General features: G+C 35.7%; 6 non-coding genes across 6 annotated transcripts; all 6 read right to left on the bottom strand.

Moving 5' to 3' along the window:
• Positions 1-1,600: 1,600 nt before the first annotated feature.
• TRNAI-UAU (transfer RNA isoleucine (anticodon UAU)) lies at positions 1,601-1,693 on the bottom strand. Its single transcript is given in 2 exon segments — positions 1,601-1,636; positions 1,656-1,693. It is a non-coding gene; the product is annotated as a tRNA-Ile (tRNA).
• A 6,234-nt stretch (positions 1,694-7,927) lies between these two features.
• On the bottom strand, positions 7,928-8,020 carry TRNAI-UAU (transfer RNA isoleucine (anticodon UAU)). The gene is given in 2 exon segments: positions 7,928-7,963; positions 7,983-8,020. It is a non-coding gene; the product is annotated as a tRNA-Ile (tRNA).
• Positions 8,021-11,533: 3,513 nt separating this feature from the next.
• TRNAI-UAU (transfer RNA isoleucine (anticodon UAU)) lies at positions 11,534-11,626 on the bottom strand. Its single transcript is given in 2 exon segments — positions 11,534-11,569; positions 11,589-11,626. It is a non-coding gene; the product is annotated as a tRNA-Ile (tRNA).
• Positions 11,627-13,340: 1,714 nt separating this feature from the next.
• TRNAI-AAU (transfer RNA isoleucine (anticodon AAU)) lies at positions 13,341-13,433 on the bottom strand. Its single transcript is given in 2 exon segments — positions 13,341-13,376; positions 13,396-13,433. It is a non-coding gene; the product is annotated as a tRNA-Ile (tRNA).
• A 5,310-nt stretch (positions 13,434-18,743) lies between these two features.
• Positions 18,744-18,836, bottom strand: TRNAI-AAU (transfer RNA isoleucine (anticodon AAU)). The gene is given in 2 exon segments: positions 18,744-18,779; positions 18,799-18,836. It is a non-coding gene; the product is annotated as a tRNA-Ile (tRNA).
• A 1,712-nt stretch (positions 18,837-20,548) lies between these two features.
• On the bottom strand, positions 20,549-20,641 carry TRNAI-AAU (transfer RNA isoleucine (anticodon AAU)). Its single transcript is given in 2 exon segments — positions 20,549-20,584; positions 20,604-20,641. It is a non-coding gene; the product is annotated as a tRNA-Ile (tRNA).
• Positions 20,642-20,866: the final 225 nt, after the last annotated feature.

The following is a 20,866-nucleotide window of genomic DNA, read 5'->3' on the forward strand; positions in this document are numbered from 1 at the left end:
AGCAACAAAGGAACATACATGCCAGATGGCACTTGAATAAGCTGTCCACGGTGATAGAAAAGGTTTAAAAAACAACAACAACAATGTTATCATAATTAATGTCATATTTTAGCTTCTGCGGTCATTTTTTACAAGCTAAACCCTGCAAGACTGTTTTACAGTTGAAGCAAGGATAAAATATCAACTCTAGTGATGAGACACTTGCTGTAATGACTTCCACCCCATATGGGACTTGGAACCCCTGGCTTAGGAGGGCAGTGACTTATCCATTATGCCAGTGGTGCTTACTGATGTTCTTATTTAAGACTGTTAGGTTTTTAATAGTCAATTATTTATTTTTGAGGAAAAAATGAAGCTGTTTACTGTGTTCTTTGCATTACCAAGTCCAGCAAGAAATGTGCTGGTACTATCCAGAGCTGTCAGTATGGATTATCATGCTATATTGCAGAAAATCAATTTGATGCAACTGCTTTACCAACAGTATGTTAATCTTTTCCATTGCTGTTTTGTTGGCTGACTGAAGGAAGATATGCAGTGCATTTGAACCAAAGCAGATGTGTGCTGACAACTTAAATGCACAATCATGTTTGAGTATTTTCTTTCTTTCTTCCATCCTTTGTAATATCATATTAAATATTAAGTTAGCAGTTTATAATCAATGACTAATGACATAAGAAAAGAAAAAAAACAGTGTACAAAGATGCTCCAGGTGAGGCGTGAACTCACAACCTCGGCATTGCTCAACAGATACTGTCTTATAAGTACTGCGCGCTGACCAATTGCGCCACTGGAGCACTTTGCAGCATTAATTGGTTATGCTAGATGTGGATTTTATTCAATACAATCAGTACAGTCATAAGAATTGAAAAAGAAAATAATTTTTGGTGATGAATGATGAGCAACAAAGGAACATGCATGCCAGATGGCACTTGAATAAGCTGTCCACGGTGATAGAAAAGGTTTAAAAAACAACAACAACAATGTTATCATAATTAATGTCATATTTTAGCTTCTGTGGTCATTTTTTACAAGCTAAACACTGCAAGACTGTTTTACAGTTGAAGCAAGGATAAAATATCAACTCTAGTGATGAGACACTTGCTGTAATGACTTCCACCCCATATGGGACTTGGAACCCCTGGCTTAGGAGGGCAGTGACTTATCCATTATGCCAGTGGTGCTTACTGATGTTCTTATTTAAGACTGTTAGGTTTTTAATAGTCAATTATTTATTTTTGAGGAAAAAGTGAAGCTGTTTACTGTGTTCTATGCATTACCAAGTCCAGCAAGAAATGTGCTGGTACTATCCAGAGCTGTCAGTATTGATTATCATGCTATATTGCAGAAAATCAATTTGATGCAACTGCTTTACCAACAGTATGTTAATCTTTTCCATTGCTGTTTTGTTGGCTGACTGAAGGAAGATATGCAGTGCATTTGAACCAAAGCAGATGTGTGCTGACAACTTAAATGCACAATCATGTTTGTGTTTTTTCTTTCTTTCTTCCATCCTTTGTAATATCATATTAAATATTAAGGTAGCAGTTTATAATCAATGACTAATGACATAAAAAAAGGAAAAAAAACTATTATACACAGCTGCTCCAAGTGAGGCTTGAACTCACAACCTCGGCATTGCTCAACAGATACTGTCTTATAAGTACCGCGCGCTGACCAATTGCGCCACTGGAGCACTTTGCAGCATTAATTGGTTATGCTAGATGTGGATTTTATTCAATACAATCAGTACAGTCATAAGAATTGAAAAAGAAAATCATTTTTGGTGATGAATGATGAGCAACAAAGGAACATGCATGCCAGATGGCACTTGAATAAGCTGTCCACTGTGATAGAAAAGGTTTAAAAAACAACAACAACAACAACAACACCAATGTTATCCTAATTAATGTCATTTTTTAGCTTCTGTGGTCATTTTTTACAAGCTAAACACTGCAAGACTGTTTTACAGTTGAAGCAAGGATAAAATATCAACTCTAGTGATGAGACACTTGCTGTAATGACTTCCAACTCAGACGGGACTTAAACCCACAACCACTGGCTTAGGAGAACAGTGCCTTATCCATTATGCCAGTGGTGCTTACTGATGTCCTTATTTAAGACTGTTAGGTTTTTAATAGTCAATTATTTATTTTTGAAAAAAAGTGAAGCTGTTTACTGTGTTCTTTGCATTACCAAGTCCAGCAAGAAATGTGCTGGTACTATCCAGAGCTGTAAGTATGGATTATCATGCTATATTGCAGAAAATCAATTTGAAGCAACTGCTTTACCAACAGTATGTTAATCTTTTCCATTGCTGTTTTGTTGGCTGACTGAAGGAAGATATGCCGTGCATTTGAACCAAAGCAGATGTGTGCTGACAACTTAAATGCACAATCATGTTTGTGTTTTTTCTTTCTTTCTTCCATCCTTTGTAATATCATATTAAATATTAAGGTAGCAGTTTATAATCAATGACTAATGACATAAGAAAAGGAAAAAAAACAGTATACAAAGATGCTCCAGGTGAGGCTTGAACTCACAACCTTGGCATTGCTCAACAGATACTGTCTTATAAGTACCGCATGCTGACCAATTGCGCCACTGGAGCTCTTTGCAGCATTAATTGGTTATGCTAGATGTGGATTTTATTCAATACAATCAGTACAGTCATAAGAATTGAAAAAGAAATTCATTTTTGGTGATGAATGATGAGCAACAAAGGAACATGCATGCCAGATGGCACTTGAATAAGTTGTCCACGGAGATAGAAAAGGTTTAAAAAACAACAACAACAATGTTATCATAATTAATGTCATATTTTAGCTTCTGTGGTCATTTTTTACAAGCTAAATACTGCAAGACTGTTTTACAGTTGAAGCAAGGATAAAATATCAACTCTAGTGATGAGACACTTGCTGTAATGACTTCCAACTTAGATGGGACTTAAACCCACAACCACTGGCTTAGGAGTACAGTGCCTTATCCATTATGCCAGTGGTGCTCACTGATGTCCTAATTTAAGACTGTTAGGTTTTTAATAGTCAATTATTTATTTTTGAAAAAAAGTGAAGCTGTTTACTGTGTTCTTTGCATTACCAAGTCCAGCAAGAAATGTGCTGGTACTATCCAGAGCTGTCAGTATGGATAATCATGCTATATTGCAGAAAATCAATTTGATGCAACTGCTTTACCAACAGTATGTTAATCTTTTCCATTGCTGTTTTGTTAGCTGACTGAAGGAAGATATGCAGTGCATTTGAACCAAAGCAGATGTGTGCTGACAACTTAAATTCACAATCATGTTTGAGTTTTTTCTTTCTTTCTTCCATCCTTTGTAATATCATATTAAATATTAAGGTAGCAGTTTATAATCAATGACTAATGACATAAGAAAAGGAAAAAAAAACAGTGTACAAAAATGCTCCTGGTGAGGCTTGAACTCACAACCTCGGCATTGCTCAACAGATACTGTTTTATAAGTACTGCGCGCTGACCAATTGCGCCACTGGAGCACTTTGCAGCATTAATTGGTTATGCTAGATGTGGATTTTATTCAATACAATCAGTACAGTCATAAGAATTGAAAAAGAAAATCATTTTTGGTGATGAATGATGAGCAACAAAGGAACATGCATGCCAGATGGCACTTGAATAAGCTGTCCACGGTGATAGAAAAGGTTTAAAAAACAACAACAACAATGTTATCATAATTAATGTCATATTTTAGCTTCTGTGGTCATTTTTTACAAGCTAAACACTGCAAGACTGTTTTACAGTTGAAGCAAGGATAAAATATCAACTCTAGTGATGAGACACTTGCTGTAATGACTTCCATTTCAGACGGGACTTAAACCCACAACCACTGGCTTAGGAGAACAGTGCCTTATCCATTATGCCAGTGGTGCTTACTGATGTCTTTATTTAAGATTGATAGGTTTTTAATAGTCAATTATTTATTTTTGAAAAAAAGTGAAGCTGTTTACCGTGTTCTTTGCATTACCAAGTCCAGCAAGAAATGTGCTGGTACTATCCAGAGCTGTCAGTATGGATTATCATGCTATATTGCAGAAAATCAATTTGATGCAACTGCTTTACCAACAGTATGTTAATCTTTTCCATTGCTGTTTTGTTGGCTGACTGAAGGAAGATATGCAGTGCATTTGAACCAAAGCAGATGTGTGCTGACAACTTAAATGCACAATCATGTTTGAGTATTTTCTTTCTTTCTTCCATCCTTTGTAATATCATATTAAATATTAAGTTAGCAGTTTATAATCAATGACTAATGACATAAGAAAAGAAAAAAAACAGTGTACAAAGATGCTCCAGGTGAGGCGTGAACTCACAACCTCGGCATTGCTCAACAGATACTGTCTTATAAGTACTGCACGCTGACCAATTGCGCCACTGGAGCACTTTGCAGCATTAATTGGTTATGCTAGATGTGGATTTTATTCAATACAATCAGTACAGTCATAAGAATTGAAAAATAAAATAATTTTTTGTGATGAATGATGAGCAACAAAGGAACATGCATGCCAGATGGCACTTGAATAAGCTGTCCACGGTGATAGAAAAGGTTTAAAAAACAACAACAACAATGTTATCATAATTAATGTCATATTTTAGCTTCTGTGGTCATTTTTTACAAGCTAAACACTGCAAGACTGTTTTACAGTTGAAGCAAGGATAAAATATCAACTCTAGTGATGAGACACTTGCTGTAATGACTTCCACCCCATATGGGACTTGGAACCCCTGGCTTAGGAGGGCAGTGACTTATCCATTATGCCAGTGGTGCTTACTGATGTTCTTATTTAAGACTGTTAGTTTTTTAATAGTCAATTATTTATTTTTGAGGAAAAAGTGAAGCTGTTTACTGTGTTCTATGCATTACCAAGTCCAGCAAGAAATGTGCTGGTACTATCCAGAGCTGTCAGTATGGATTATCATGCTATATTGCAGAAAATCAATTTGATGCAACTGCTTTACCAACAGTATGTTAATCTTTTCCATTGCTGTTTTGTTGGCTGACTGAAGGAAGATATGCAGTGCATTTGAACCAAAGCAGATGTGTGCTGACAACTTAAATGCACAATCATGTTTGTGATTTTTCTTTCTTTCTTCCATCCTTTGTAATATCATATTAAATATTAAGGTAGCAGTTTATAATCAATGACTAATGACATAAGAAAAGGAAAAAAAAAACAGTATACAGAGATACTCCGGGTGAGGCTTGAACTCACAACCTCACCATTGCTCAACAGATACTGTCTTATAAGTACCGCGTGCTGACCAATTGCGCCACTGGAGCACTTTGCAGCATTAATTGGTTATGCTAGATGTGGATTTTATTCAATACAATCAGTACAGTCATAAGAATTGAAAAAGAAAATCATTTTTGGTGATAAATGATGAGCAACAAAGGAACAAGCATGCCAGATGGCTCTTGAATAAGCTGTCCACGGTGATAGAAAAGGTTTAAAAAAAAACAACAACAATGTTATCATAATTAATGTCATATTTTAGCTTCTGTGGTCATTTTTTACAAGCTAAACACTGCAAGACTGTTTTACAGTTGAAGCAAGGATAAAATATCAACTCTAGTGATGAGACACTTGCTGTAATGACTTCCAACTCAGACGGGATTTAAACCCACAACCACTGGCTTAGGAGAACAGTGCCTTATCCATTATGCCAGTGGTGCTTACTGATGTCTTTATTTAAGACTGTTAGGTTTTTAATAGTCAATTATTTATTTTTGAAAAAAAGTGAAGCTGTTTACTGTGTTCTTTGCATTACCAAGTCCAGCAAGAAATGTGCTGGTACTATCCAGAGCTGTCAGTATGGATTATCATGCTATATTGCAGAAAATCAATTTGATGCAACTGCTTTACCAACAGTATGTTAATCTTTTCCATTGCTGTTTTGTTGGCTGACTGAAGGAAGATATGCAGTGCATTTGAACCAAAGCAGATGTGTGCTGACAACTTAAATGCACAATCATGTTTGTGTTTTTTTTTTTTTCTTCCATCCTTTGTAATATCATATTAAATATTAAGGTAGCAGTTTATAATCAATGACTAATGACATAAGAAAAGGGAAAAAAACAGTATACAAAGATGCTCCAGGTGAGGCTTGAACTCACAAACTCGGCCTTGGTCAACAGATACTGTTTTATTAGTACTGCGCGCTGACCAATTGCGCCACTGGAGCACTTTGCAGCATTAATTGGTTATGCTAGATGTGGATTTTATTCAATACAATCAGTACAGTCATAAGAATTGAAAAAGAAAATCATTTTTGGTGATGAATGATGAGCAACAAAGGAACATGCATGCCAGATGGCACTTGAATAAGCTGTCCACGGTGATAGAAAAGGTTTAAAAAACAACAACAACAATGTTATCATAATTAATGTCATATTTTAGCTTCTGTGGTCATTTTTTACAAGCTAAACACTGCAAGACTGTTTTACAGTTGAAGCAAGGATAAAATATCAACTCTAGTGATGAGACACTTGCTGTTATGACTTTCACCCCATATGGGACTTGGAACCCCTGGCTTAGGAGGGCAGTGACTTATCCATTATGCCAGTGGTGCTTACTGATGTTCTTATTTAAGACTGTTAGGTTTTTAATAGTCAATTATTTATTTTTGAGGAAAAAGTGAAGCTGTTTACTGTGTTCTATGCATTACCAAGTCCAGCAAGAAATGTGCTGGTACTATCCAGAGCTGTCAGTATGGATTATCATGCTATATTGCAGAAAATCAATTTGATGCAACTGCTTTACCAACAGTATGTTAATCTTTTCCATTGCTGTTTTGTTGGCTGACTGAAGGAAGATATGCAGTGCATTTGAACCAAAGCAGATGTGTGCTGACAACTTAAATGCACAATCATGTTTGTGTTTTTTCTTTCTTTCTTCCATCCTTTGTAATATCATATTAAATATTAAGGTAGCAGTTTATAATCAATGACTAATGACATAAGAAAAGGGAAAAAAAAACAGTATACAAAGATACTCCAGGTGAGGCTTGAACTCACAACCTCACCATTGCTCAACAGATACTGTCTTATAAGTACCGCGTGCTGACCAATTGCACCACTGGAGCACTTTGCAGCATTAATTGGTTATGCTAGATGTGTATTTTATTCAATACAATCAGTACAGTCATAAGAATTGAAAAAGAAAATCATTTTTGGTGATGAATGATGAGCAACAAAGGAACATGCATGCCAGATGGCACTTGAATAAGCTGTCCACGGTGATAGAAAAGGTTTAAAAAACAACAACAACAATGTTATCATAATTAATGTCATATTTTAGCTTCTGTGGTCATTTTTTACAAGCTAAACACTGCAAGACTGTTTTACAGTTGAAGCAAGGATAAAATATCAACTCTAGTGATGAGACACTTGCTGTAATGACTTCCATTTCAGACGGGACTTAAACCCACAACCACTGGCTTAGGAGAACAGTGTCTTATCCATTATGCCAGTGGTGCTTACTGATGTCTTTATTTAAGACTGATAGGTTTTTAATAGTCAATTATTTATTTTTGAAAAAAAGTGAAGCTGTTTACCGTGTTCTTTGCATTACCAAGTCCAGCAAGAAATGTGCTGGTACTATCCAGAGCTGTCAGTATGGATTATCATGCTTGATTGCAGAAAATCAATTTGATGCAACTGCTTTACCAACAGTATGTTAATCTTTTCCATTGCTGTTTTGTTAGCTGACTGAAGGAAGATATGCAGTGCATTTGAACCAAAGCAGATGTGTGCTGACAACTTAAATTCACAATCATGTTTGAGTTTTTTCTTTCTTTCTTCCATCCTTTGTAATATCATATTAAATATTAAGGTAGCAGTTTATAATCAATGACTAATGACATAAGAAAAGGAAAAAAAAACAGTGTACAAAAATGCTCCAGGTGAGGCTTGAACTCACAACCTCGGCATTGCTCAACAGATACTGTTTTATAAGTACTGCGCGCTGACCAATTGCGCCACTGGAGCACTTTGCAGCATTAATTGGTTATGCTAGATGTGGATTTTATTCAATACAATCAGTACAGTCATAAGAATTGAAAAAGAAAATCATTTTTGGTGATGAATGATGAGCAACAAAGGAACATGCATGCCAGATGGCACTTGAATAAGCTGTCCACGGTGATAGAAAAGGTTTAAAAAACAACAACAACAATGTTATCATAATTAATGTCATATTTTAGCTTCTGTGGTCATTTTTTACAAGCTAAACACTGCAAGACTGTTTTACAGTTGAAGCAAGGATAAAATATCAACTCTAGTGATGAGACACTTGCTGTAATGACTTCCACCCCATATGGGACTTGGAACCCCTGGCTTAGGAGGGCAGTGACTTATCCATTATGCCAGTGGTGCTTACTGATGTTCTTATTTAAGACTGTTAGGTTTTTAATAGTCAATTATTTATTTTTGAGGAAAAAGTGAAGCTGTTTACTGTGTTCTATGCATTACCAAGTCCAGCAAGAAATGTGCTGGTACTATCCAGAGCTGTCAGTATGGATTATCATGCTATATTGCAGAAAATCAATTTGATGCAACTGCTTTACCAACAGTATGTTAATCTTTTCCATTGCTGTTTTGTTGGCTGACTGAAGGAAGATATGCAGTGCATTTGAACCAAAGCAGATGTGTGCTGACAACTTAAATGCACTATCATGTTTGTGTTTTTTCTTTCTTTCTTCCATCCTTTGTAATATCATATTAAATATTAAGGTAGCAGTTTATAATCAATGACTAATGACATAAGAAAAGGAAAAAAAAAACAGAATACAAAGATATTCCAGGTGAGGCTTGAACTCACGACCTCACCATTGCTCAACAGATACTGTCTTATAAGTACTGCGCGCTGACAAATTGCACCACTGGAGCACTTTGCAACATTAATTGGTTATGCTAGATGTGGATTTTATTCAATACAATCAGTACAGTCATAAGAATTGAAAAAGAAAATCATTTTTGGTGATAAATGATGAGCAACAAAGGAACAAGCATGCCAGATGGCTCTTGAATAAGCTGTCCACGGTGATAGAAAAGGTTTAAAAAAAAACAACAACAATGTTATCATAATTAATGTCATATTTTAGCTTCTGTGGTCATTTTTTACAAGCTAAACACTGCAAGACTGTTTTACAGTTGAAGCAAGGATAAAATATCAACTCTAGTGATGAGACACTTGCTGTAATGACTTCCAACTCAGACGGGATTTAAACCCACAACCACTGGCTTAGGAGAACAGTGCCTTATCCATTATGCCAGTGGTGCTTACTGATGTCTTTATTTAAGACTGTTAGGTTTTTAATAGTCAATTATTTATTTTTGAAAAAAAGTGAAGCTGTTTACTGTGTTCTTTGCATTACCAAGTCCAGCAAGAAATGTGCTGGTACTATCCAGAGCTGTCAGTATGGATTATCATGCTATATTGCAGAAAATCAATTTGATGCAACTGCTTTACCAACAGTATGTTAATCTTTTCCATTGCTGTTTTGTTGGCTGACTGAAGGAAGATATGCAGTGCATTTGAACCAAAGCAGATGTGTGCTGACAACTTAAATGCACAATCATGTTTGTGTTTTTTTTTTTTTCTTCCATCCTTTGTAATATCATATTAAATATTAAGGTAGCAGTTTATAATCAATGACTAATGACATAAGAAAAGGGAAAAAAACAGTATACAAAGATGCTCCAGGTGAGGCTTGAACTCACAAACTCGGCCTTGGTCAACAGATACTGTTTTATTAGTACTGCGCGCTGACCAATTGCGCCACTGGAGCACTTTGCAGCATTAATTGGTTATGCTAGATGTGGATTTTATTCAATACAATCAGTACAGTCATAAGAATTGAAAAAGAAAATCATTTTTGGTGATGAATGATGAGCAACAAAGGAACATGCATGCCAGATGGCACTTGAATAAGCTGTCCACGGTGATAGAAAAGGTTTAAAAAACAACAACAACAATGTTATCATAATTAATGTCATATTTTAGCTTCTGTGGTCATTTTTTACAAGCTAAACACTGCAAGACTGTTTTACAGTTGAAGCAAGGATAAAATATCAACTCTAGTGATGAGACACTTGCTGTTATGACTTTCACCCCATATGGGACTTGGAACCCCTGGCTTAGGAGGGCAGTGACTTATCCATTATGCCAGTGGTGCTTACTGATGTTCTTATTTAAGACTGTTAGGTTTTTAATAGTCAATTATTTATTTTTGAGGAAAAAGTGAAGCTGTTTACTGTGTTCTATGCATTACCAAGTCCAGCAAGAAATGTGCTGGTACTATCCAGAGCTGTCAGTATGGATTATCATGCTATATTGCAGAAAATCAATTTGATGCAACTGCTTTACCAACAGTATGTTAATCTTTTCCATTGCTGTTTTGTTGGCTGACTGAAGGAAGATATGCAGTGCATTTGAACCAAAGCAGATGTGTGCTGACAACTTAAATGCACAATCATGTTTGTGTTTTTTCTTTCTTTCTTCCATCCTTTGTAATATCATATTAAATATTAAGGTAGCAGTTTATAATCAATGACTAATGACATAAGAAAAGGGAAAAAAAAACAGTATACAAAGATACTCCAGGTGAGGCTTGAACTCACAACCTCACCATTGCTCAACAGATACTGTCTTATAAGTACCGCGTGCTGACCAATTGCACCACTGGAGCACTTTGCAGCATTAATTGGTTATGCTAGATGTGTATTTTATTCAATACAATCAGTACAGTCATAAGAATTGAAAAAGAAAATCATTTTTGGTGATGAATGATGAGCAACAAAGGAACATGCATGCCAGATGGCACTTGAATAAGCTGTCCACGGTGATAGAAAAGGTTTAAAAAACAACAACAACAATGTTATCATAATTAATGTCATATTTTAGCTTCTGTGGTCATTTTTTACAAGCTAAACACTGCAAGACTGTTTTACAGTTGAAGCAAGGATAAAATATCAACTCTAGTGATGAGACACTTGCTGTAATGACTTCCATTTCAGACGGGACTTAAACCCACAACCACTGGCTTAGGAGAACAGTGTCTTATCCATTATGCCAGTGGTGCTTACTGATGTCTTTATTTAAGACTGATAGGTTTTTAATAGTCAATTATTTATTTTTGAAAAAAAGTGAAGCTGTTTACCGTGTTCTTTGCATTACCAAGTCCAGCAAGAAATGTGCTGGTACTATCCAGAGCTGTCAGTATGGATTATCATGCTTGATTGCAGAAAATCAATTTGATGCAACTGCTTTACCAACAGTATGTTAATCTTTTCCATTGCTGTTTTGTTAGCTGACTGAAGGAAGATATGCAGTGCATTTGAACCAAAGCAGATGTGTGCTGACAACTTAAATTCACAATCATGTTTGAGTTTTTTCTTTCTTTCTTCCATCCTTTGTAATATCATATTAAATATTAAGGTAGCAGTTTATAATCAATGACTAATGACATAAGAAAAGGAAAAAAAAACAGTGTACAAAAATGCTCCAGGTGAGGCTTGAACTCACAACCTCGGCATTGCTCAACAGATACTGTTTTATAAGTACTGCGCGCTGACCAATTGCGCCACTGGAGCACTTTGCAGCATTAATTGGTTATGCTAGATGTGGATTTTATTCAATACAATCAGTACAGTCATAAGAATTGAAAAAGAAAATCATTTTTGGTGATGAATGATGAGCAACAAAGGAACATGCATGCCAGATGGCACTTGAATAAGCTGTCCACGGTGATAGAAAAGGTTTAAAAAACAACAACAACAACAATGTTATCATAATTAATGTCATATTTTAGCTTCTGTGGTCATTTTTTACAAGCTAAACACTGCAAGACTGTTTTACAGTTGAAGCAAGGATAAAATATCAACTCTAGTGATGAGACACTTGCTGTAATGACTTCCACCCCATATGGGACTTGGAACCCCTGGCTTAGGAGGGCAGTGACTTATCCATTATGCCAGTGGTGCTTACTGATGTTCTTATTTAAGACTGTTAGGTTTTTAATAGTCAATTATTTATTTTTGAGGAAAAAGTGAAGCTGTTTACTGTGTTCTATGCATTACCAAGTCCAGCAAGAAATGTGCTGGTACTATCCAGAGCTGTCAGTATGGATTATCATGCTATATTGCAGAAAATCAATTTGATGCAACTGCTTTACCAACAGTATGTTAATCTTTTCCATTGCTGTTTTGTTGGCTGACTGAAGGAAGATATGCAGTGCATTTGAACCAAAGCAGATGTGTGCTGACAACTTAAATGCACTATCATGTTTGTGTTTTTTCTTTCTTTCTTCCATCCTTTGTAATATCATATTAAATATTAAGGTAGCAGTTTATAATCAATGACTAATGACATAAGAAAAGGAAAAAAAAAACAGAATACAAAGATATTCCAGGTGAGGCTTGAACTCACGACCTCACCATTGCTCAACAGATACTGTCTTATAAGTACTGCGCGCTGACAAATTGCACCACTGGAGCACTTTGCAACATTAATTGGTTATGCTAGATGTGGATTTTATTCAATACAATCAGTACAGTCATAAGAATTGAAAAAGAAAATCATTTTCGGTGATGAATGATGAGCAACAAAGGAACATGCATGCCAGATGGCACTTGAATAAGCTGTCCACGGTGATAGAAAAGGTTTAAAAAACAACAACAACAATGTTATCATAATTAATGTCATATTTTAGCTTCTGTGGTCATTTTTTACAAGCTAAACACTGCAAGACTGTTTTACAGTTGAAGCAAGGATAAAATATCAACTCTAGTGATGAGACACTTGCTGTAATGACTTCCATTTCAGACGGGACTTAAACCCACAACCACTGGCTTAGGAGAACAGTGCCTTATCCATTATGCCAGTGGTGCTTACTGATGTCTTTATTTAAGATTGATAGGTTTTTAATAGTCAATTATTTATTTTTGAAAAAAAGTGAAGCTGTTTACCGTGTTCTTTGCATTACCAAGTCCAGCAAGAAATGTGCTGGTACTATCCAGAGCTGTCAGTATGGATTATCATGCTATATTGCAGAAAATCAATTTGATGCAACTGCTTTACCAACAGTATGTTAATCTTTTCCATTGCTGTTTTGTTGGCTGACTGAAGGAAGATATGCAGTGCATTTGAACCAAAGCAGATGTGTGCTGACAACTTAAATGCACAATCATGTTTGTGTTTTTTCTTTCTTTCTTCCATCCTTTGTAATATCATATTAAATATTAAGGTAGCAGTTTATAATCAATGACTAATGACATAAGAAAAGGAAAAAAAAACAATATACAAAGATGCTCCAGGTGAGGCTTGAACTCACAACCTCGGCATTGCTCAACAGATACTGTCTTATTAGTACTGCACGCTGACCAATTGCGCCACTGGAGCACTTTGCAGCATTAATTGGTTATGCTAGATGTGGATTTTATTCAATACAATCAGTACAGTCATAAGAATTGAAAAAGAAAATCATTTTTGGTGATGAATGATGAGCAACAAAGGAACATACATGCCAGATGGCACTTGAATAAGCTGTCCACGGTGATAGAAAAGGTTTAAAAAACAACAACAACAATGTTATCATAATTAATGTCATATTTTAGCTTCTGTGGTCATTTTTTACAAGCTAAACCCTGCAAGACTGTTTTACAGTTGAAGCAAGGATAAAATATCAACTCTAGTGATGAGACACTTGCTGTAATGACTTCCACCCCATATGGGACTTGGAACCCCTGGCTTAGGAGGGCAGTGACTTATCCATTATGCCAGTGGTGCTTACTGATGTTCTTATTTAAGACTGTTAGGTTTTTAATAGTCAATTATTTATTTTTGAGGAAAAAATGAAGCTGTTTACTGTGTTCTTTGCATTACCAAGTCCAGCAAGAAATGTGCTGGTACTATCCAGAGCTGTCAGTATGGATTATCATGCTATATTGCAGAAAATCAATTTGATGCAACTGCTTTACCAACAGTATGTTAATCTTTTCCATTGCTGTTTTGTTGGCTGACTGAAGGAAGATATGCAGTGCATTTGAACCAAAGCAGATGTGTGCTGACAACTTAAATGCACAATCATGTTTGAGTATTTTCTTTCTTTCTTCCATCCTTTGTAATATCATATTAAATATTAAGTTAGCAGTTTATAATCAATGACTAATGACATAAGAAAAGAAAAAAAACAGTGTACAAAGATGCTCCAGGTGAGGCGTGAACTCACAACCTCGGCATTGCTCAACAGATACTGTTTTATAAGTACTGCGCGCTGACCAATTGCGCCACTGGAGCACTTTGCAGCATTAATTGGTTATGCTAGATGTGGATTTTATTCAATACAATCAGTACAGTCATAAGAATTGAAAAAGAAAATAATTTTTTGTGATGAATGATGAGCAACAAAGGAACATGCATGCCAGATGGCACTTGAATAAGCTGTCCACGGTGATAGAAAAGGTTTAAAAAACAACAACAACAATGTTATCATAATTAATGTCATATTTTAGCTTCTGTGGTCATTTTTTACAAGCTAAACACTGCAAGACTGTTTTACAGTTGAAGCAAGGATAAAATATCAACTCTAGTGATGAGACACTTGCTGTAATGACTTCCACCCCATATGGGACTTGGAACCCCTGGCTTAGGAGGGCAGTGACTTATCCATTATGCCAGTGGTGCTTACTGATGTTCTTATTTAAGACTGTTAGGTTTTTAATAGTCAATTATTTATTTTTGAGGAAAAAGTGAAGCTGTTTACTGTGTTCTATGCATTACCAAGTCCAGCAAGAAATGTGCTGGTACTATCCAGAGCTGTCAGTATGGATTATCATGCTATATTGCAGAAAATCAATTTGATGCAACTGCTTTACCAACAGTATGTTAATCTTTTCCATTGCTGTTTTGTTGGCTGACTGAAGGAAGATATGCAGTGCATTTGAACCAAAGCAGATGTGTGCTGACAACTTAAATGCACAATCATGTTTGTGATTTTTCTTTCTTTCTTCCATCCTTTGTAATATCATATTAAATATTAAGGTAGCAGTTTATAATCAATGACTAATGACATAAGAAAAGGAAAAAAAAAACAGTATACAGAGATACTCCGGGTGAGGCTTGAACTCACAACCTCACCATTGCTCAACAGATACTGTCTTATAAGTACCGCGTGCTGACCAATTGCGCCACTGGAGCACTTTGCAGCATTAGTTGGTTATGCTAGATGTGGATTTTATTCAATACAATCAGTACAGTCATAAGAATTGAAAAAGAAAATCATTTTTGGTGATAAATGATGAGCAACAAAGGAACAAGCATGCCAGATGGCTCTTGAATAAGCTGTCCACGGTGATAGAAAAGGTTTAAAAAAAAACAACAACAATGTTATCATAATTAATGTCATATTTTAGCTTCTGTGGTCATTTTTTACAAGCTAAACACTGCAAGACTGTTTTACAGTTGAAGCAAGGATAAAATATCAACTCTAGTGATGAGACACTTGCTGTAATGACTTCCAACTCAGACGGGACTTAAACCCACAACCACTGGCTTAGGAGAACAGTGCCTTATCCATTATGCCAGTGGTGCTTAATGATGTCTTTATTTAAGACTGTTAGGTTTTTAATAGTCAATTATTTATTTTTGAAAAAAAGTGAAGCTGTTTACTGTGTTCTTTGCATTACCAAGTCCAGCAAGAAATGTGCTGGTACTATCCAGAGCTGTCAGTATGGATTATCATGCTATATTGCAGAAAATCAATTTGATGCAACTGCTTTACCAACAGTATGTTAATCTTTTCCATTGCTGTTTTGTTGGCTGACTGAAGGAAGATATGCAGTGCATTTGAACCAAAGCAGATGTGTGCTGACAACTTAAATGCACAATCATGTTTGTGTTTTTTTTTTTTTCTTCCATCCTTTGTAATATCATATTAAATATTAAGGTAGCAGTTTATAATCAATGACTAATGACATAAGAAAAGGGAAAAAAAACAGTATACAAAGATGCTCCAGGTGAGGCTTGAACTCACAAACTCGGCCTTGGTCAACAGATACTGTTTTATTAGTACTGCGCGCTGACTAATTGCGCCACTGGAGCACTTTGCAGCATTAATTGGTTATGCTAGATGTGGATTTTATTCAATACAATCAGTACAGTCATAAGAATTGAAAAAGAAAATCATTTTTGGTGATGAATGATGAGCAACAAAGGAACATGCATGCCAGATGGCACTTGAATAAGCTGTCCACGGTGATAGAAAAGGTTTAAAAAACAACAACAACAATGTTATCATAATTAATGTCATATTTTAGCTTCTGTGGTCATTTTTTACAAGCTAAACACTGCAAGACTGTTTTACAGTTGAAGCAAGGATAAAATATCAACTCTAGTGATGAGACACTTGCTGTAATGACTTCCACCCCATATGGGACTTGGAACCCCTGGCTTAGGAGGGCAGTGACTTATCCATTATGCCAGTGGTGCTTACTGATGTTCTTATTTAAGACTGTTAGGTTTTTAATAGTCAATTATTTATTTTTGAGGAAAAAGTGAAGCTGTTTACTGTGTTCTATGCATTACCAAGTCCAGCAAGAAATGTGCTGGTACTATCCAGAGCTGTCAGTATGGATTATCATGCTATATTGCAGAAAATCAATTTGATGCAACTGCTTTACCAACAGTATGTTAATCTTTTCCATTGCTGTTTTGTTGGCTGACTGAAGGAAGATATGCAGTGCATTTGAACCAAAGCAGATGTGTGCTGACAACTTAAATGCACAATCATGTTTGTGTTTTTTCTTTCTTTCTTCCATCCTTTGTAATATCATATTAAATATTAAGGTAGCAGTTTATAATCAATGACTAATGACATAAGAAAAGGGAAAAAAAAACAGTATACAAAGATACTCCAGGTGAGGCTTGAACTCACAACCTCACCATTGCTCAACAGATACTGTCTTATAAGTACCGCGTGCTGACCAATTGCACCACTGGAGCACTTTGCAGCATTAATTGGTTATGCTAGATGTGGATTTTATTCAATACAATCAGTACAGTCATAAGAATTGAAAAAGAAAATCATTTTTGGTGATGAATGATGAGCAACAAAGGAACATGCATGCCAGATGGCACTTGAATAAGCTGTCCACGGTGATAGAAAAGGTTTAAAAAACAACAACAACAATGTTATCATAATTAATGTCATATTTTAGCTTCTGTGGTCATTTTTTACAAGCTAAACACTGCAAGACTGTTTTACAGTTGAAGCAAGGATAAAATATCAACTCTAGTGATGAGACACTTGCTGTAATGACTTCCAACTCAGACGGGACTTAAACCCACAACCACTTGCTTAGGAGAACAGTGCCTTATCCATTATGCCAGTGGTGCTTACTGATGTCTTTATTTAAGACTGATAGGTTTTTAATAGTCAATTATTTATTTTTGAAAAAAAGTGAAGCTGTTTACCGTGTTCTTTGCATTACCAAGTCCAGCAAGAAATGTGCTGGTACTATCCAGAGCTGTCAGTATGGATTATCATGCTATATTGCAGAAAATCAATTTGATGCAACTGCTTTACCAACAGTATGTTAATCTTTTCCATTGCTGTTTTGTTGGCTGACTGAAGGAAGATATGCAGTGCATTTGAACCAAAGCAGATGTGTGCTGACAACTTAAATGCACAATCATGTTTGTGTTTTTTCTTTCTTTCTTCCATCCTTTGTAATATCATATTAAATATTAAGGTAGCAGTTTATAATCAATGACTAATGACATAAGAAAAGGAAAAAAAAAACAGTATACAAAGATGCTCCAGGTGAGGCTTGAACTCACAACCTCGGCATTGCTCAACAGATACTGTCTTATTAGTACTGCACGCTGACCAATTGCGCCACTGGATCACTTTGCAGCATTAACTGGTTATGCTAGATGTGGATTTTATTCAATACAATCAGTACAGTAATAAGAATTGAAAAAGAAAATCATTTTTGGTGATGAATGATGAGCAACAAAGGAACATGCATGCCAGATGGCACTTGAATAAGCTGTCCACGGTGATAGAAAAGGTTTAAAAAACAACAATAACAATGTTATCATAATTAATGTCATATTTTAGCTTCTGTGGTCATTTTTTACAAGCTAAACCCTGCAAGACTGTTTTACAGTTGAAGCCAGGATAAAATATCAACTCTAGTGATGAGACACTTGCTGTAATGACTTCCACCCCATATGGGACTTGGAACCCCTGGCTTAGGAGGGCAGTGACTTATCCATTATGCCAGTGGTGCTTACTGATGTCTTTATTTAAGACTGATAGGTTTTTAATAGTCAATTATTTATTTTTGAAAAAAAGTGAAGCTGTTTACCGTGTTCTTTGCATTACCAAGTCCAGCAAGAAATGTGCTGGTACTATCCAGAGCTGTCAGTATGGATTATCATGCTATATTGCAGAAAATCAATTTGATGCAACTGCTTTACCAACAGTATGTTAATCTTTTCCATTGCTGTTTTGTTGGCTGACTGAAGGAAGATATGCAGTGCATTTGAACCAAAGCAGATGTGTGCTGACAACTTAAATGCACAATCATGTTTGTGTTTTTTCTTTCTTTCTTCCATCCTTTGTAATATCATATTAAATATTAAGGTAGCAGTTTATAATCAACGACTAATGACATAAGAAAAGGAAAAAAAAACAGTATACAAAGATGCTCCAGGTGAGGCTTGAACTCACAACCTCGGCATTGCTCAACAGATACTGTCTTATTAGTACTGCACGCTGACCAATTGCGCCACTGGAGCACTTTGCAGCATTAATTGGTTATGCTAGATGTGGATTTTATTCAATACAATCAGTACAGTAATAAGAATTGAAAAAGAAAATCATGTTTGGTGATGAATGATGAGCAACAAAGGAACATGCATGCCAGATGGCACTTGAATAAGCTGTCCACGGTGATAGAAAAGGTTTAAAAAAACAACAACAACAATGTTATCATAATTAATGTCATATTTTAGCTTCTGTGGTCATTTTTTACAAGCTAAACCCTGCAAGACTGTTTTATAGTTGAAGCCAGGATAAAATATCAACTCTAGTGATGAGACACTTGCTGTAATGACTTCCACCCCATATGGGACTTGGAACCCCTGGCTTAGGAGGGCAGTGACTTATCCATTATGCCAGTGGTGCTTACTGATGTTCTTATTTAAGACTGTTAGGTTTTTAATAGTCAATTATTTATTTTTGAGGAAAAAGTGAAGCTGTTTACTGTGTTCTTTGCATTACCAAGTCCAGCAAGAAATGTGCTGGTACTATCCAGAGCTGTCAGTATGGATTATCATGCTATATTGCAGAAAATCAATTTGATGCAACTGCTTTACCAACAGTATGTTAATCTTTTCCATTGCTGTTTTGTTGGCTGACTGAAGGAAGATATGCAGTGCATTTGAACCAAAGCAGATGTGTGCTGACAACTTAAATGCACAATCATGTTTGTGTTTTTTCTTTCTTTCTTCCATCCTTTGTAATATCATATTAAATATTAAGGTAGCAGTTTATAATCAATGACTAATGACATAAGAAAAGGAAAAAAAAAACAGTATACAAAGATACTCCAGGTGAGGCTTAAACTCACAACCTCACCATTGCTCAACAGATACTGTCTTATAAGTACCGCGTGCTGACCAATTGCGCCACTGGAGCACTTTGCAGCATTAATTGGTTATGCTAGATGTGGATTCATTTCAATACAATCAGTACAGTCATAAGAATTGAAAAAGAAAATAATTTTTGGTGATGAATGTTGAGCAACAAAGGAACATGCATGCCAGATGGCACTTGAATAAGCTGTCCACGGTGATAGAAAAGGTTTAAAAAACAACAACAACAATGTTATCATAATTAATGTCATATTTTAGCTTCTGTGGTCATTTTTTACAAGCTAAACACTGCAAGACTGTTTTATAGTTGAAGCAAGGATAAAATATCAACTCTAGTGATGAGACACTTGCTGTAATGACTTCCAACTCAGACGGGACTTAAACCCACAACCACTGGCTTAGGAGAACAGTGCCTTATCCATTATGCCAGTGGTGCTTACTGATGTCTTTATTTAAGACTGATCGGTTTTTAATAGTCAATTATTTATTTTTGAAAAAAAGTGAAGCTGTTTACCGTGTTCTTTGCATTACCAAGTCCAGCAAGAAATGTGCTGGTACTATCCAGAGCTGTCAGTATGGATTATCATGCTATATTGCAGAAAATCAATTTGATGCAACTGCTTTACCAACAGTATGTTAATCTTTTCCATTGCTGTTTTGTTGGCTGACTGAAGGAAGATATGCAGTGCATTTGAACCAAAGCAGATGTGTGCTGACAACTTAAATGCACAATCATGTTTGTGTTTTTTCTTTCTTTCTTCCATCCTTTGTAATATCGTATTAAATATTAAGGTAGCAGTTTATAATCAATGACTAATGACATAAGAAAAGGAAAAAAAAACAATATACAAAGATGCTCCAGGTGAGGCTTGAACTCACAACCTCGGCATTGCTTAACAGATACTGTCTTATTAGTACTGCACGCTGACCAATTGCGCCACTGGAGCACTTTGCAGCATTAATTGGTTATGCTAGATGTGGATTTTATTCAATACAATCAGTACAGTCATAAGAATTGAAAAAGAAAATCATTTTTGGTGATGAATGATGAGCAACAAAGGAACATACATGCCAGATGGCACTTGAATAAGCTGTCCACGGTGATAAAAAAAGGTTTAAAAAACAACAACAACAATGTTATCATAATTAATGTCATATTTTAGCTTCTGTGG

This window comes from Pseudophryne corroboree, unplaced genomic scaffold, assembly GCF_028390025.1.
Source record: "Pseudophryne corroboree isolate aPseCor3 unplaced genomic scaffold, aPseCor3.hap2 scaffold_2341, whole genome shotgun sequence".
Taxonomy (NCBI): domain Eukaryota; kingdom Metazoa; phylum Chordata; class Amphibia; order Anura; family Myobatrachidae; genus Pseudophryne; species Pseudophryne corroboree.